We start from the raw sequence: 9,952 nt of genomic DNA on the forward strand, positions 1-9,952 counted from the left end.
GAGCGAGTTCCCTCGGTCGGGCCGGGAGAAAAGGGAAACTCCGAGGGTGAAAGGCGCGGGGAAAGAGAGGAAAAAAAAAAAAAAAAAAAAGGGTGCAACACGAGGACTTCCCAGGAGGTCACCCATCCTAGTACTACTCTCGCCGAAGCACGCTTAACTTCGGAGTTCTGATGGGATCCGGTGCATTAGTGCTGGTATGATCGCACCCGACATGGTGATGCTAAAGAATGGATATAAGGAAAAGAAGCAGCGCAGCAGGTCCGCATGCGTTCGGCGCGATCCGGGCGAGTTCCCTCGGTCGGGCCGGGAGAAAAGGGAAACTCCGAGGGTGAAAGGCGCGGGGAAAGAGAGGAAAAAAAAAAAAAAAAAGGGGTGCAACACGAGGACTTCCCAGGAGGTCACCCATCCTAGTACTACTCTCGCCCAAGCACGCTTAACTTCGGAGTTCTGATGGGATCCGGTGCATTAGTGCTGGTATGATCGCACCCGACATGGTGATGCTAAAGAATGGATATAAGGAAAAGAAGCAGCGCAGCAGGTCCGCATGCGTTCGGCGCGATCCGGGCAGCGGCATCGATGCACCGGCCCACCGAGCGAGTTCCCTCGGTCGGGCCGGGAGAAAAGGGAAACTCCGAGGGTGAAAGGCGCGGGGAAAGAGAGGAAAAAAAAAAAAAAAAAAAGGGTGCAACACGAGGACTTCCCAGGAGGTCAACCATCCTAGTACTACTCTCGCCCAAGCACGCTTAACTTCGGAGTTCTGATGGGATCCGGTGCATTAGTGCTGGTATGATCGCACCCGACATGGTGATGCTAAAGAATGGATATAAGGAAAAGAAGCAGCGCAGCAGGTCCGCATGCGTTCGGCGCGATCCGGGCGAGTTCCCTCGGTCGGGCCGGGAGAAAAGGGAAACTCCGAGGGTGAAAGGCGCGGGGAAAGAGAGGAAAAAAAAAAAAAAAAAAGGGTGCAACACGAGGACTTCCCAGGAGGTCACCCATCCTAGTACTACTCTCGCCCAAACACGCTTAACTTCGGAGTTCTGATGGGATCCGGTGCATTAGTGCTGGTATGATCGCACCCGACATGGTGATGCTAAAGAATGGATATAAGGAAAAGAAGCAGCGCAGCAGGTCCGCATGCGTTCGGCGCGATCCGGGCGAGTTCCCTCGGTCGGGCCGGGAGAAAAGGGAAACTCCGAGGGTGAAAGGCGCGGGGAAAGAGAGGAAAAAAAAAAAAAAAAAAAAGGGGTGCAACACGAGGACTTCCCAGGAGGTCAACCATCCTAGTACTACTCTCGCCCAAGCACGCTTAACTTCGGAGTTCTGATGGGATCCGGTGCATTAGTGCTGGTATGATCGCACCCGACATGGTGATGCTAAAGAATGGATATAAGGAAAAGAAGCAGCGCAGCAGGTCCGCATGCGTTCGGCGCGATCCGGGCGAGTTCCCTCGGTCGGGCCGGGAGAAAAGGGAAACTCCGAGGGTGAAAGGCGCGGGGAAAGAGAGGAAAAAAAAAAAAAAAAAGGGGTGCAACACGAGGACTTCCCAGGAGGTCACCCATCCTAGTACTACTCTCGCCCAAGCACGCTTAACTTCGGAGTTCTGATGGGATCCGGTGCATTAGTGCTGGTATGATCGCACCCGACATGGTGATGCTAAAGAATGGATATAAGGAAAAGAAGCAGCGCAGCAGGTCCGCATGCGTTCGGCGCGATCCGGGCGAGTTCCCTCGGTCGGGCCGGGAGAAAAGGGAAACTCCGAGGGTGAAAGGCGCGGGGAAAGAGAGAAACAAAAAAAAGAGGTGCAACACGAGGACTTCCCAGGAGGTCACCCATCCTAGTACTACTCTCGCCCAAGCACGCTTAACTTCGGAGTTCTGATGGGATCCGGTGCATTAGTGCTGGTATGATCGCACCCGACATGGTGATGCTAAAGAATGGATATAAGGAAAAGAAGCAGCGCAGCAGGTCCGCATGCGTTCGGCGCGATCCGGGCAGTGGCATCGATGCACCGGCCCACCGAGCGAGTTCCCTCGGTCGGGCCAGGAGAAAAGGGAAACTCCGAGGGTGAAAGGCGCGGGGAAAGAGAGGAAAAAAAAAAAAAAAAAAGGGTGCAACACGAGGACTTCCCAGGAGGTCACCCATCCTAGTACTACTCTCGCCCAAACACGCTTAACTTCGGAGTTCTGATGGGATCCGGTGCATTAGTGCTGGTATGATCGCACCCGACATGGTGATGCTAAAGAATGGATATAAGGAAAAGAAGCAGCGCAGCAGGTCCGCATGCGTTCGGCGCGATCCGGGCGAGTTCCCTCGGTCGGGCCGGGAGAAAAGGGAAACTCCGAGGGTGAAAGGCGCGGGGAAAGAGAGGAAAAAAAAAAAAAAAAAGGGGTGCAACACGAGGACTTCCCAGGAGGTCACCCATCCTAGTACTACTCTCGCCCAAGCACGCTTAACTTCGGAGTTCTGATGGGATCCGGTGCATTAGTGCTGGTATGATCGCACCCGACATGGTGATGCTAAAGAATGGATATAAGGAAAAGAAGCAGCGCAGCAGGTCCGCATGCGTTCGGCGCGATCCGGGCGAGTTCCCTCGGTCGGGCCGGGAGAAAAGGGAAACTCCGAGGGTGAAAGGCGCGGGGAAAGAGAGGAAAAAAAAAAACAAAAGGGGTGCAACACGAGGACTTCCCAGGAGGTCACCCATCCTAGTACTACTCTCGCCCAAGCACGCTTAACTTCGGAGTTCTGATGGGATCCGGTGCATTAGTGCTGGTATGATCGCACCCGACATGGTGATGCTAAAGAATGGATATAAGGAAAAGAAGCAGCGCAGCAGGTCCGCATGCGTTCGGCGCGATCCGGGCGAGTTCCCTCGGTCGGGCCGGGAGAAAAGGGAAACTCCGAGGGTGAAAGGCGCGGGGAAAGAGAGGAAAAAAAAAAAAAAAAAAGGGGTGCAACACGAGGACTTCCCAGGAGGTCACCCATCCTAGTACTACTCTCGCCCAAGCACGCTTAACTTCGAAGTTCTAATGGGATCCGGTGCATTAATGCTGGTATGATCGCACCCGACATGGTGATGCTAAAGAATGGATATAAGGATAAGAAGCAGCGCAGCAGGTCCGCATGCGTTCGGCGCGATCCGGGCGAGTTCCCTCGGTCGGGCCGGGAGAAAAGGGAAACTCCGAGGGTGAAAGGCGCGGGGAAAGAGAGGAAAAAAAAAAAAAAAAAAGGGGTGCAACAAGAGGACTTCCCAGGAGGTCACCCATCCTAGTACTACTCTCGCCCAAGCACGCTTAACTTCGGAGTTCTGATGGGATCCGGTGCATTAGTGCTGGTATGATCGCACCCGACATGGTGATGCTAAAGAATGGATATAAGGAAAAGAAGCAGCGCAGCAGGTCCGCATGCGTTCGGCGCGATCCGGGCGAGTTCCCTCGGTCGGGCCGGGAGAAAAGGGAAACTCCGAGGGTGAAAGGCGCGGGGAAAGAGAGAAACAAAAAAAAGAGGTGCAACACGAGGACTTCCCAGGAGGTCACCCATCCTAGTACTACTCTCGCCCAAGCACGCTTAACTTCGGAGTTCTGATGGGATCCGGTGCATTAGTGCTGGTATGATCGCACCCGACATGGTGATGCTAAAGAATGGATATAAGGAAAAGAAGCAGCGCAGCAGGTCCGCATGCGTTCGGCGCGATCCGGGCAGTGGCATCGATGCACCGGCCCACCGAGCGAGTTCCCTCGGTCGGGCCAGGAGAAAAGGGAAACTCCGAGGGTGAAAGGCGCGGGGAAAGAGAGGAAAAAAAAAAAAAAAAAGGGTGCAACACGAGGACTTCCCAGGAGGTCACCCATCCTAGTACTACTCTCGCCCAAACACGCTTAACTTCGGAGTTCTGATGGGATCCGGTGCATTAGTGCTGGTATGATCGCACCCGACATGGTGATGCTAAAGAATGGATATAAGGAAAAGAAGCAGCGCAGCAGGTCCGCATGCGTTCGGCGCGATCCGGGCGAGTTCCCTCGGTCGGGCCGGGAGAAAAGGGAAACTCCGAGGGTGAAAGGCGCGGGGAAAGAGAGGAAAAAAAAAAAAAAAAAGGGGTGCAACACGAGGACTTCCCAGGAGGTCACCCATCCTAGTACTACTCTCGCCCAAGCACGCTTAACTTCGGAGTTCTGATGGGATCCGGTGCATTAGTGCTGGTATGATCGCACCCGACATGGTGATGCTAAAGAATGGATATAAGGAAAAGAAGCAGCGCAGCAGGTCCGCATGCGTTCGGCGCGATCCGGGCGAGTTCCCTCGGTCGGGCCGGGAGAAAAGGGAAACTCCGAGGGTGAAAGGCGCGGGGAAAGAGAGGAAAAAAAAAAAAAAAAGGGGTGCAACACGAGGACTTCCCAGGAGGTCACCCATCCTAGTACTACTCTCGCCCAAGCACGCTTAACTTCGGAGTTCTGATGGGATCCGGTGCATTAGTGCTGGTATGATCGCACCCGACATGGTGATGCTAAAGAATGGATATAAGGAAAAGAAGCAGCGCAGCAGGTCCGCATGCGTTCGGCGCGATCCGGGCGAGTTCCCTCGGTCGGGCCGGGAGAAAAGGGAAACTCCGAGGGTGAAAGGCGCGGGGAAAGAGAGGAAAAAAAAAAAAAAAGGGGTGCAACACGAGGACTTCCCAGGAGGTCACCCATCCTAGTACTACTCTCGCCCAAGCACGCTTAACTTCGGAGTTCTGATGGGATCCGGTGCATTAGTGCTGGTATGATCGCACCCGACATGGTGATGCTAAAGAATGGATATAAGGAAAAGAAGCAGCGCAGCAGGTCCGCATGCGTTCGGCGCGATCCGGGCAGCGGCATCGATGCACCGGCCCACCGAGCGAGTTCCCTCGGTCGGGCCGGGAGAAAAGGGAAACTCCGAGGGTGAAAGGCGCGGGGAAAGAGAGGAAAAAAAAAAAAAAAAAAAGGGTGCAACACGAGGACTTCCCAGGAGGTCAACCATCCTAGTACTACTCTCGCCCAAGCACGCTTAACTTCGGAGTTCTGATGGGATCCGGTGCATTAGTGCTGGTATGATCGCACCCGACATGGTGATGCTAAAGAATGGATATAAGGAAAAGAAGCAGCGCAGCAGGTCCGCATGCGTTCGGCGCGATCCGGGCGAGTTCCCTCGGTCGGGCCGGGAGAAAAGGGAAACTCCGAGGGTGAAAGGCGCGGGGAAAGAGAGGAAAAAAAAAAAAAAAAAGGGTGCAACACGAGGACTTCCCAGGAGGTCACCCATCCTAGTACTACTCTCGCCCAAACACGCTTAACTTCGGAGTTCTGATGGGATCCGGTGCATTAGTGCTGGTATGATCGCACCCGACATGGTGATGCTAAAGAATGGATATAAGGAAAAGAAGCAGCGCAGCAGGTCCGCATGCGTTCGGCGCGATCCGGGCGAGTTCCCTCGGTCGGGCCGGGAAAGGGAAACTCCGAGGGTGAAAGGCGCGGGGAAAGAGAGGAAAAAAAAAAAAAAAAAAAAAGGGTGCAACACGAGGACTTCCCAGGAGGTCACCCATCCTAGTACTACTCTCGCCCAAGCACGCTTAACTTCGGAGTTCTGATGGGATCCGGTGCATTAGTGCTGGTATGATCGCACCCGACATGGTGATGCTAAAGAATGGATATAAGGAAAAGAAGCAGCGCAGCAGGTCCGCATGCGTTCGGCGCGATCCGGGCGAGTTCCCTCGGTCGGGCCGGGAGAAAAGGAAAACTCCGAGGGTGAAAGGCGCGGGGAAAGAGAGGAAAAAAAAAAAAAAAAAGGGGTGCAACAAGAGGACTTCCCAGGAGGTCACCCATCCTAGTACTACTCTCGCCCAAGCACGCTTAACTTCGGAGTTCTGATGGGATCCGGTGCATTAGTGCTGGTATGATCGCACCCGACATGGTGATGCTAAAGAATGGATATAAGGAAAAGAAGCAGCGCAGCAGGTCCGCATGCGTTCGGCGCGATCCGGGCGAGTTCCCTCGGTCGGGCCGGGAGAAAAGGGAAACTCCGAGGGTGAAAGGCGCGGGGAAAGAGAGGAAAAAAAAAAAAAAAAAAAAGGGTGCAACACGAGGACTTCCCAGGAGGTCACCCATCCTAGTACTACTCTCGCCCAAGCACGCTTAACTTCGGAGTTCTGATGGGATCCGGTGCATTAGTGCTGGTATGATCGCACCCGACATGGTGATGCTAAAGAATGGATATAAGGAAAAGAAGCAGCGCAGCAGGTCCGCATGCGTTCGGCGCGATCCGGGCGAGTTCCCTCGGTCGGGCCGGGAGAAAAGGGAAACTCCGAGGGTGAAAGGCGCGGGGAAAGAGAGGAAAAAAAAAAAAAAAAAGGGGTGCAACACGAGGACTTCCCAGGAGGTCACCCATCCTAGTACTACTCTCGCCCAAGCACGCTTAACTTCGGAGTTCTGATGGGATCCGGTGCATTAGTGCTGGTATGATCGCACCCGACAGGGTGATGCTAAAGAATGGATATAAGGAAAAGAAGCAGCGCAGCAGGTCCGCATGCGTTCGGCGCGATCCGGGCGAGTTCCCTCGGTCGGGCCGGGAGAAAAGGGAAACTCCGAGGGTGAAAGGCGCGGGGAAAGAGAGGAAAAAAAAAAAAAAAAAGGGGTGCAACACGAGGACTTCCCAGGAGGTCACCCATCCTAGTACTACTCTCGCCCAAGCACGCTTAACTTCGGAGTTCTGATGGGATCCGGTGCATTAGTGCTGGTATGATCGCACCCGACATGGTGATGCTAAAGAATGGATATAAGGAAAAGAAGCAGCGCAGCAGGTCCGCATGCGTTCGGCGCGATCCGGGCGAGTTCCCTCGGTCGGGCCGGGAGAAAAGGGAAACTCCGAGGGTGAAAGGCGCGGGGAAAGAGAGGAAAAAAAAAAAAAAAAAAGGGGTGCAACACGAGGACTTCCCAGGAGGTCACCCATCCTAGTACTACTCTCGCCCAAGCACGCTTAACTTCGGAGTTCTGATGGGATCCGGTGCATTAGTGCTGGTATGATCGCACCCGACATGGTGATGCTAAAGAATGGATATAAGGAAAAGAAGCAGCGCAGCAGGTCCGCATGCGTTCGGCGCGATCCGGGCAGCGGCATCGATGCACCGGCCCACCGAGCGAGTTCCCTCGGTCGGGCCGGGAGAAAAGGGAAACTCCGAGGGTGAAAGGCGCGGGGAAAGAGAGGAAAAAAAAAAAAAAAAAAAAAGGGTGCAACACGAGGACTTCCCAGGAGGTCACCCATCCTAGTACTACTCTCGCCCAAGCACGCTTAACTTCGGAGTTCTGATGGGATCCGGTGATTTAGTGCTGGTATGATCGCACCCGACATGGTGATGCTAAAGAATGGATATAAGGAAAAGAAGCAGCGCAGCAGGTCCGCATGCGTTCGGCGCGATCCGGGCGAGTTCCCTCGGTCGGGCCGGGAGAAAAGGGAAACTCCGAGGGTGAAAGGCGCGGGGAAAGAGAGGAAAAAAAAAAAAAAAAAGGGGTGCAACACGAGGACTTCCCAGGAGGTCACCCATCCTAGTACTACTCTCGCCCAAGCACGCTTAACTTCGGAGTTCTGATGGGATCCGGTGCATTAGTGCTGGTATGATCGCACCCGACAGGGTGATGCTAAAGAATGGATATAAGGAAAAGAAGCAGCGCAGCAGGTCCGCATGCGTTCGGCGCGATCCGGGCGAGTTCCCTCGGTCGGGCCGGGAGAAAAGGGAAACTCCGAGGGTGAAAGGCGCGGGGAAAGAGAGGAAAAAAAAAAAAAAAAAGGGGGTGCAACACGAGGACTTCCCAGGAGGTCACCCATCCTAGTACTACTCTCGCCCAAGCACGCTTAACTTCGGAGTTCTGATGGGATCCGGTGCATTAGTGCTGGTATGATCGCACCCGACATGGTGATGCTAAAGAATGGATATAAGGAAAAGAAGCAGCGCAGCAGGTCCGCATGCGTTCGGCGCGATCCGGGCGAGTTCCCTCGGTCGGGCCGGGAGAAAAGGGAAACTCCGAGGGTGAAAGGCGCGGGGAAAGAGAGGAAAAAAAAAAAAAAAAAAGGGGTGCAACACGAGGACTTCCCAGGAGGTCACCCATCCTAGTACTACTCTCGCCCAAGCACGCTTAACTTCGGAGTTCTGATGGGATCCGGTGCATTAGTGCTGGTATGATCGCACCCGACATGGTGATGCTAAAGAATGGATATAAGGAAAAGAAGCAGCGCAGCAGGTCCGCATGCGTTCGGCGCGATCCGGGCAGCGGCATCGATGCACCGGCCCACCGAGCGAGTTCCCTCGGTCGGGCCGGGAGAAAAGGGAAACTCCGAGGGTGAAAGGCGCGGGGAAAGAGAGGAAAAAAAAAAAAAAAAAAAAAGGGTGCAACACGAGGACTTCCCAGGAGGTCACCCATCCTAGTACTACTCTCGCCCAAGCACGCTTAACTTCGGAGTTCTGATGGGATCCGGTGCATTAGTGCTGGTATGATCGCACCCGACATGGTGATGCTAAAGAATGGATATAAGGAAAAGAAGCAGCGCAGCAGGTCCGCATGCGTTCGGCGCGATCCGGGCGAGTTCCCTCGGTCGGGCCGGGAGAAAAGGGAAACTCCGAGGGTGAAAGGCGCGGGGAAAGAGAGGAAAAAAAAAAAAAAAAGGGGTGCAACACGAGGACTTCCCAGGAGGTCACCCATCCTAGTACTACTCTCGCCCAAGCACGCTTAACTTCGGAGTTCTGATGGGATCCGGTGCATTAGTGCTGGTATGATCGCACCCGACATGGTGATGCTAAAGAATGGATATAAGGAAAAGAAGCAGCGCAGCAGGTCCGCATGCGTTCGGCGCGATCCGGGCGAGTTCCCTCGGTCGGGCCGGGAGAAAAGGGAAACTCCGAGGGTGAAAGGCGCGGGGAAAGAGAGGAAAAAAAAAAAAAAAAAGGGGTGCAACACGAGGACTTCCCAGGAGGTCACCCATCCTAGTACTACTCTCGCCCAAGCACGCTTAACTTCGGAGTTCTGATGGGATCCGGTGCATTAGTGCTGGTATGATCGCACCCGACAGGGTGATGCTAAAGAATGGATATAAGGAAAAGAAGCAGCGCAGCAGGTCCGCATGCGTTCGGCGCGATCCGGGCGAGTTCCCTCGGTCGGGCCGGGAGAAAAGGGAAACTCCGAGGGTGAAAGGCGCGGGGAAAGAGAGGAAAAAAAAAAAAAAAAAAGGGGTGCAATACGAGGACTTCCCAGGAGGTCACCCATCCTAGTACTACTCTCGCCCAAGCACGCTTAACTTCGGAGTTCTGATGGGATCCGGTGCATTAGTGCTGGTATGATCGCACCCGACATGGTGATGCTAAAGAATGGATATAAGGAAAAGAAGCAGCGCAGCAGGTCCGCATGCGTTCGGCGCGATCCGGGCGAGTTCCCTCGGTCGGGCCGGGAGAAAAGGGAAACTCCGAGGGTGAAAGGCGCGGGGAAAGAGAGGAAAAAAAAAAAAAAAAAAAGGGGTGCAACACGAGGACTTCCCAGGAGGTCACCCATCCTAGTACTACTCTCGCCCAAGCACGCTTAACTTCGGAGATCTGATGGGATCCGGTGCATTAGTGCTGGTATGATCGCACCCGACATGGTGATGCTAAAGAATGGATATAAGGAAAAGAAGCAGCGCAGCAGGTCCGCATGCGTTCGGCGCGATCCGGGCGAGTTCCCTCGGTCGGGCCGGGAGAAAAGGGAAACTCCGAGGGTGAAAGGCGCGGGGAAAGAGAGGAAAAAAAAAAAAAAAAAGGGGTGCAACACGAGGACTTCCCAGGAGGTCACCCATCCTAGTACTACTCTCGCCCAAGCACGCTTAACTTCGGAGTTCTGATGGGATCCGGTGCATTAGTGCTGGTATGATCGCACCCGACATGGTGATGCTAAAGAATGGATATAAGGAAAAGAAGCAGCGCAGC

General features: G+C 54.3%; 35 non-coding genes across 35 annotated transcripts; all 35 read right to left on the bottom strand.

The window, feature by feature from the left end:
- Positions 1-89: 89 nt before the first annotated feature.
- On the bottom strand, positions 90-208 carry LOC132801995 (5S ribosomal RNA). Its single transcript, XR_009637116.1, has one exon. It is a non-coding gene; the product is annotated as a 5S ribosomal RNA (ribosomal RNA).
- Positions 209-369: 161 nt separating this feature from the next.
- Positions 370-488, bottom strand: LOC132802815 (5S ribosomal RNA). The gene has a single exon (XR_009637920.1). It is a non-coding gene; the product is annotated as a 5S ribosomal RNA (ribosomal RNA).
- Positions 489-679: 191 nt separating this feature from the next.
- Positions 680-798, bottom strand: LOC132801649 (5S ribosomal RNA). The gene has a single exon (XR_009636769.1). It is a non-coding gene; the product is annotated as a 5S ribosomal RNA (ribosomal RNA).
- Positions 799-959: 161 nt separating this feature from the next.
- LOC132801592 (5S ribosomal RNA) lies at positions 960-1,078 on the bottom strand. The gene has a single exon (XR_009636712.1). It is a non-coding gene; the product is annotated as a 5S ribosomal RNA (ribosomal RNA).
- A 164-nt stretch (positions 1,079-1,242) lies between these two features.
- Positions 1,243-1,361, bottom strand: LOC132801541 (5S ribosomal RNA). Its single transcript, XR_009636657.1, has one exon. It is a non-coding gene; the product is annotated as a 5S ribosomal RNA (ribosomal RNA).
- Positions 1,362-1,522: 161 nt separating this feature from the next.
- On the bottom strand, positions 1,523-1,641 carry LOC132802816 (5S ribosomal RNA). Its single transcript, XR_009637921.1, has one exon. It is a non-coding gene; the product is annotated as a 5S ribosomal RNA (ribosomal RNA).
- Positions 1,642-1,796: 155 nt separating this feature from the next.
- Positions 1,797-1,915, bottom strand: LOC132801379 (5S ribosomal RNA). Its single transcript, XR_009636495.1, has one exon. It is a non-coding gene; the product is annotated as a 5S ribosomal RNA (ribosomal RNA).
- Positions 1,916-2,105: 190 nt separating this feature from the next.
- LOC132801593 (5S ribosomal RNA) lies at positions 2,106-2,224 on the bottom strand. The gene has a single exon (XR_009636713.1). It is a non-coding gene; the product is annotated as a 5S ribosomal RNA (ribosomal RNA).
- A 161-nt stretch (positions 2,225-2,385) lies between these two features.
- Positions 2,386-2,504, bottom strand: LOC132802818 (5S ribosomal RNA). Its single transcript, XR_009637923.1, has one exon. It is a non-coding gene; the product is annotated as a 5S ribosomal RNA (ribosomal RNA).
- A 160-nt stretch (positions 2,505-2,664) lies between these two features.
- LOC132802819 (5S ribosomal RNA) lies at positions 2,665-2,783 on the bottom strand. Its single transcript, XR_009637924.1, has one exon. It is a non-coding gene; the product is annotated as a 5S ribosomal RNA (ribosomal RNA).
- A 162-nt stretch (positions 2,784-2,945) lies between these two features.
- LOC132801928 (5S ribosomal RNA) lies at positions 2,946-3,064 on the bottom strand. Its single transcript, XR_009637049.1, has one exon. It is a non-coding gene; the product is annotated as a 5S ribosomal RNA (ribosomal RNA).
- A 162-nt stretch (positions 3,065-3,226) lies between these two features.
- Positions 3,227-3,345, bottom strand: LOC132801887 (5S ribosomal RNA). The gene has a single exon (XR_009637008.1). It is a non-coding gene; the product is annotated as a 5S ribosomal RNA (ribosomal RNA).
- Positions 3,346-3,500: 155 nt separating this feature from the next.
- Positions 3,501-3,619, bottom strand: LOC132801380 (5S ribosomal RNA). The gene has a single exon (XR_009636496.1). It is a non-coding gene; the product is annotated as a 5S ribosomal RNA (ribosomal RNA).
- Positions 3,620-3,808: 189 nt separating this feature from the next.
- Positions 3,809-3,927, bottom strand: LOC132801594 (5S ribosomal RNA). The gene has a single exon (XR_009636714.1). It is a non-coding gene; the product is annotated as a 5S ribosomal RNA (ribosomal RNA).
- A 161-nt stretch (positions 3,928-4,088) lies between these two features.
- On the bottom strand, positions 4,089-4,207 carry LOC132802820 (5S ribosomal RNA). The gene has a single exon (XR_009637925.1). It is a non-coding gene; the product is annotated as a 5S ribosomal RNA (ribosomal RNA).
- Positions 4,208-4,367: 160 nt separating this feature from the next.
- On the bottom strand, positions 4,368-4,486 carry LOC132802821 (5S ribosomal RNA). Its single transcript, XR_009637926.1, has one exon. It is a non-coding gene; the product is annotated as a 5S ribosomal RNA (ribosomal RNA).
- Positions 4,487-4,645: 159 nt separating this feature from the next.
- On the bottom strand, positions 4,646-4,764 carry LOC132802822 (5S ribosomal RNA). The gene has a single exon (XR_009637927.1). It is a non-coding gene; the product is annotated as a 5S ribosomal RNA (ribosomal RNA).
- Positions 4,765-4,955: 191 nt separating this feature from the next.
- On the bottom strand, positions 4,956-5,074 carry LOC132801650 (5S ribosomal RNA). The gene has a single exon (XR_009636770.1). It is a non-coding gene; the product is annotated as a 5S ribosomal RNA (ribosomal RNA).
- A 160-nt stretch (positions 5,075-5,234) lies between these two features.
- Positions 5,235-5,353, bottom strand: LOC132801597 (5S ribosomal RNA). Its single transcript, XR_009636716.1, has one exon. It is a non-coding gene; the product is annotated as a 5S ribosomal RNA (ribosomal RNA).
- Positions 5,354-5,514: 161 nt separating this feature from the next.
- On the bottom strand, positions 5,515-5,633 carry LOC132801089 (5S ribosomal RNA). The gene has a single exon (XR_009636205.1). It is a non-coding gene; the product is annotated as a 5S ribosomal RNA (ribosomal RNA).
- A 161-nt stretch (positions 5,634-5,794) lies between these two features.
- Positions 5,795-5,913, bottom strand: LOC132801888 (5S ribosomal RNA). Its single transcript, XR_009637009.1, has one exon. It is a non-coding gene; the product is annotated as a 5S ribosomal RNA (ribosomal RNA).
- A 163-nt stretch (positions 5,914-6,076) lies between these two features.
- LOC132801090 (5S ribosomal RNA) lies at positions 6,077-6,195 on the bottom strand. Its single transcript, XR_009636206.1, has one exon. It is a non-coding gene; the product is annotated as a 5S ribosomal RNA (ribosomal RNA).
- Positions 6,196-6,356: 161 nt separating this feature from the next.
- On the bottom strand, positions 6,357-6,475 carry LOC132802823 (5S ribosomal RNA). Its single transcript, XR_009637928.1, has one exon. It is a non-coding gene; the product is annotated as a 5S ribosomal RNA (ribosomal RNA).
- Positions 6,476-6,636: 161 nt separating this feature from the next.
- Positions 6,637-6,755, bottom strand: LOC132802824 (5S ribosomal RNA). Its single transcript, XR_009637929.1, has one exon. It is a non-coding gene; the product is annotated as a 5S ribosomal RNA (ribosomal RNA).
- A 162-nt stretch (positions 6,756-6,917) lies between these two features.
- Positions 6,918-7,036, bottom strand: LOC132802825 (5S ribosomal RNA). Its single transcript, XR_009637930.1, has one exon. It is a non-coding gene; the product is annotated as a 5S ribosomal RNA (ribosomal RNA).
- Positions 7,037-7,229: 193 nt separating this feature from the next.
- On the bottom strand, positions 7,230-7,348 carry LOC132801381 (5S ribosomal RNA). The gene has a single exon (XR_009636497.1). It is a non-coding gene; the product is annotated as a 5S ribosomal RNA (ribosomal RNA).
- Positions 7,349-7,509: 161 nt separating this feature from the next.
- LOC132802826 (5S ribosomal RNA) lies at positions 7,510-7,628 on the bottom strand. Its single transcript, XR_009637931.1, has one exon. It is a non-coding gene; the product is annotated as a 5S ribosomal RNA (ribosomal RNA).
- Positions 7,629-7,790: 162 nt separating this feature from the next.
- LOC132802827 (5S ribosomal RNA) lies at positions 7,791-7,909 on the bottom strand. Its single transcript, XR_009637932.1, has one exon. It is a non-coding gene; the product is annotated as a 5S ribosomal RNA (ribosomal RNA).
- A 162-nt stretch (positions 7,910-8,071) lies between these two features.
- LOC132802829 (5S ribosomal RNA) lies at positions 8,072-8,190 on the bottom strand. Its single transcript, XR_009637934.1, has one exon. It is a non-coding gene; the product is annotated as a 5S ribosomal RNA (ribosomal RNA).
- Positions 8,191-8,383: 193 nt separating this feature from the next.
- On the bottom strand, positions 8,384-8,502 carry LOC132801091 (5S ribosomal RNA). The gene has a single exon (XR_009636207.1). It is a non-coding gene; the product is annotated as a 5S ribosomal RNA (ribosomal RNA).
- A 160-nt stretch (positions 8,503-8,662) lies between these two features.
- LOC132802830 (5S ribosomal RNA) lies at positions 8,663-8,781 on the bottom strand. The gene has a single exon (XR_009637935.1). It is a non-coding gene; the product is annotated as a 5S ribosomal RNA (ribosomal RNA).
- Positions 8,782-8,942: 161 nt separating this feature from the next.
- Positions 8,943-9,061, bottom strand: LOC132802831 (5S ribosomal RNA). The gene has a single exon (XR_009637936.1). It is a non-coding gene; the product is annotated as a 5S ribosomal RNA (ribosomal RNA).
- A 162-nt stretch (positions 9,062-9,223) lies between these two features.
- Positions 9,224-9,342, bottom strand: LOC132801445 (5S ribosomal RNA). Its single transcript, XR_009636561.1, has one exon. It is a non-coding gene; the product is annotated as a 5S ribosomal RNA (ribosomal RNA).
- A 163-nt stretch (positions 9,343-9,505) lies between these two features.
- On the bottom strand, positions 9,506-9,624 carry LOC132801276 (5S ribosomal RNA). The gene has a single exon (XR_009636392.1). It is a non-coding gene; the product is annotated as a 5S ribosomal RNA (ribosomal RNA).
- A 161-nt stretch (positions 9,625-9,785) lies between these two features.
- LOC132802832 (5S ribosomal RNA) lies at positions 9,786-9,904 on the bottom strand. The gene has a single exon (XR_009637937.1). It is a non-coding gene; the product is annotated as a 5S ribosomal RNA (ribosomal RNA).
- Positions 9,905-9,952: the final 48 nt, after the last annotated feature.

This window comes from Ziziphus jujuba, chromosome 2, assembly GCF_031755915.1.
Source record: "Ziziphus jujuba cultivar Dongzao chromosome 2, ASM3175591v1".
NCBI lineage: Eukaryota > Viridiplantae > Streptophyta > Magnoliopsida > Rosales > Rhamnaceae > Ziziphus > Ziziphus jujuba.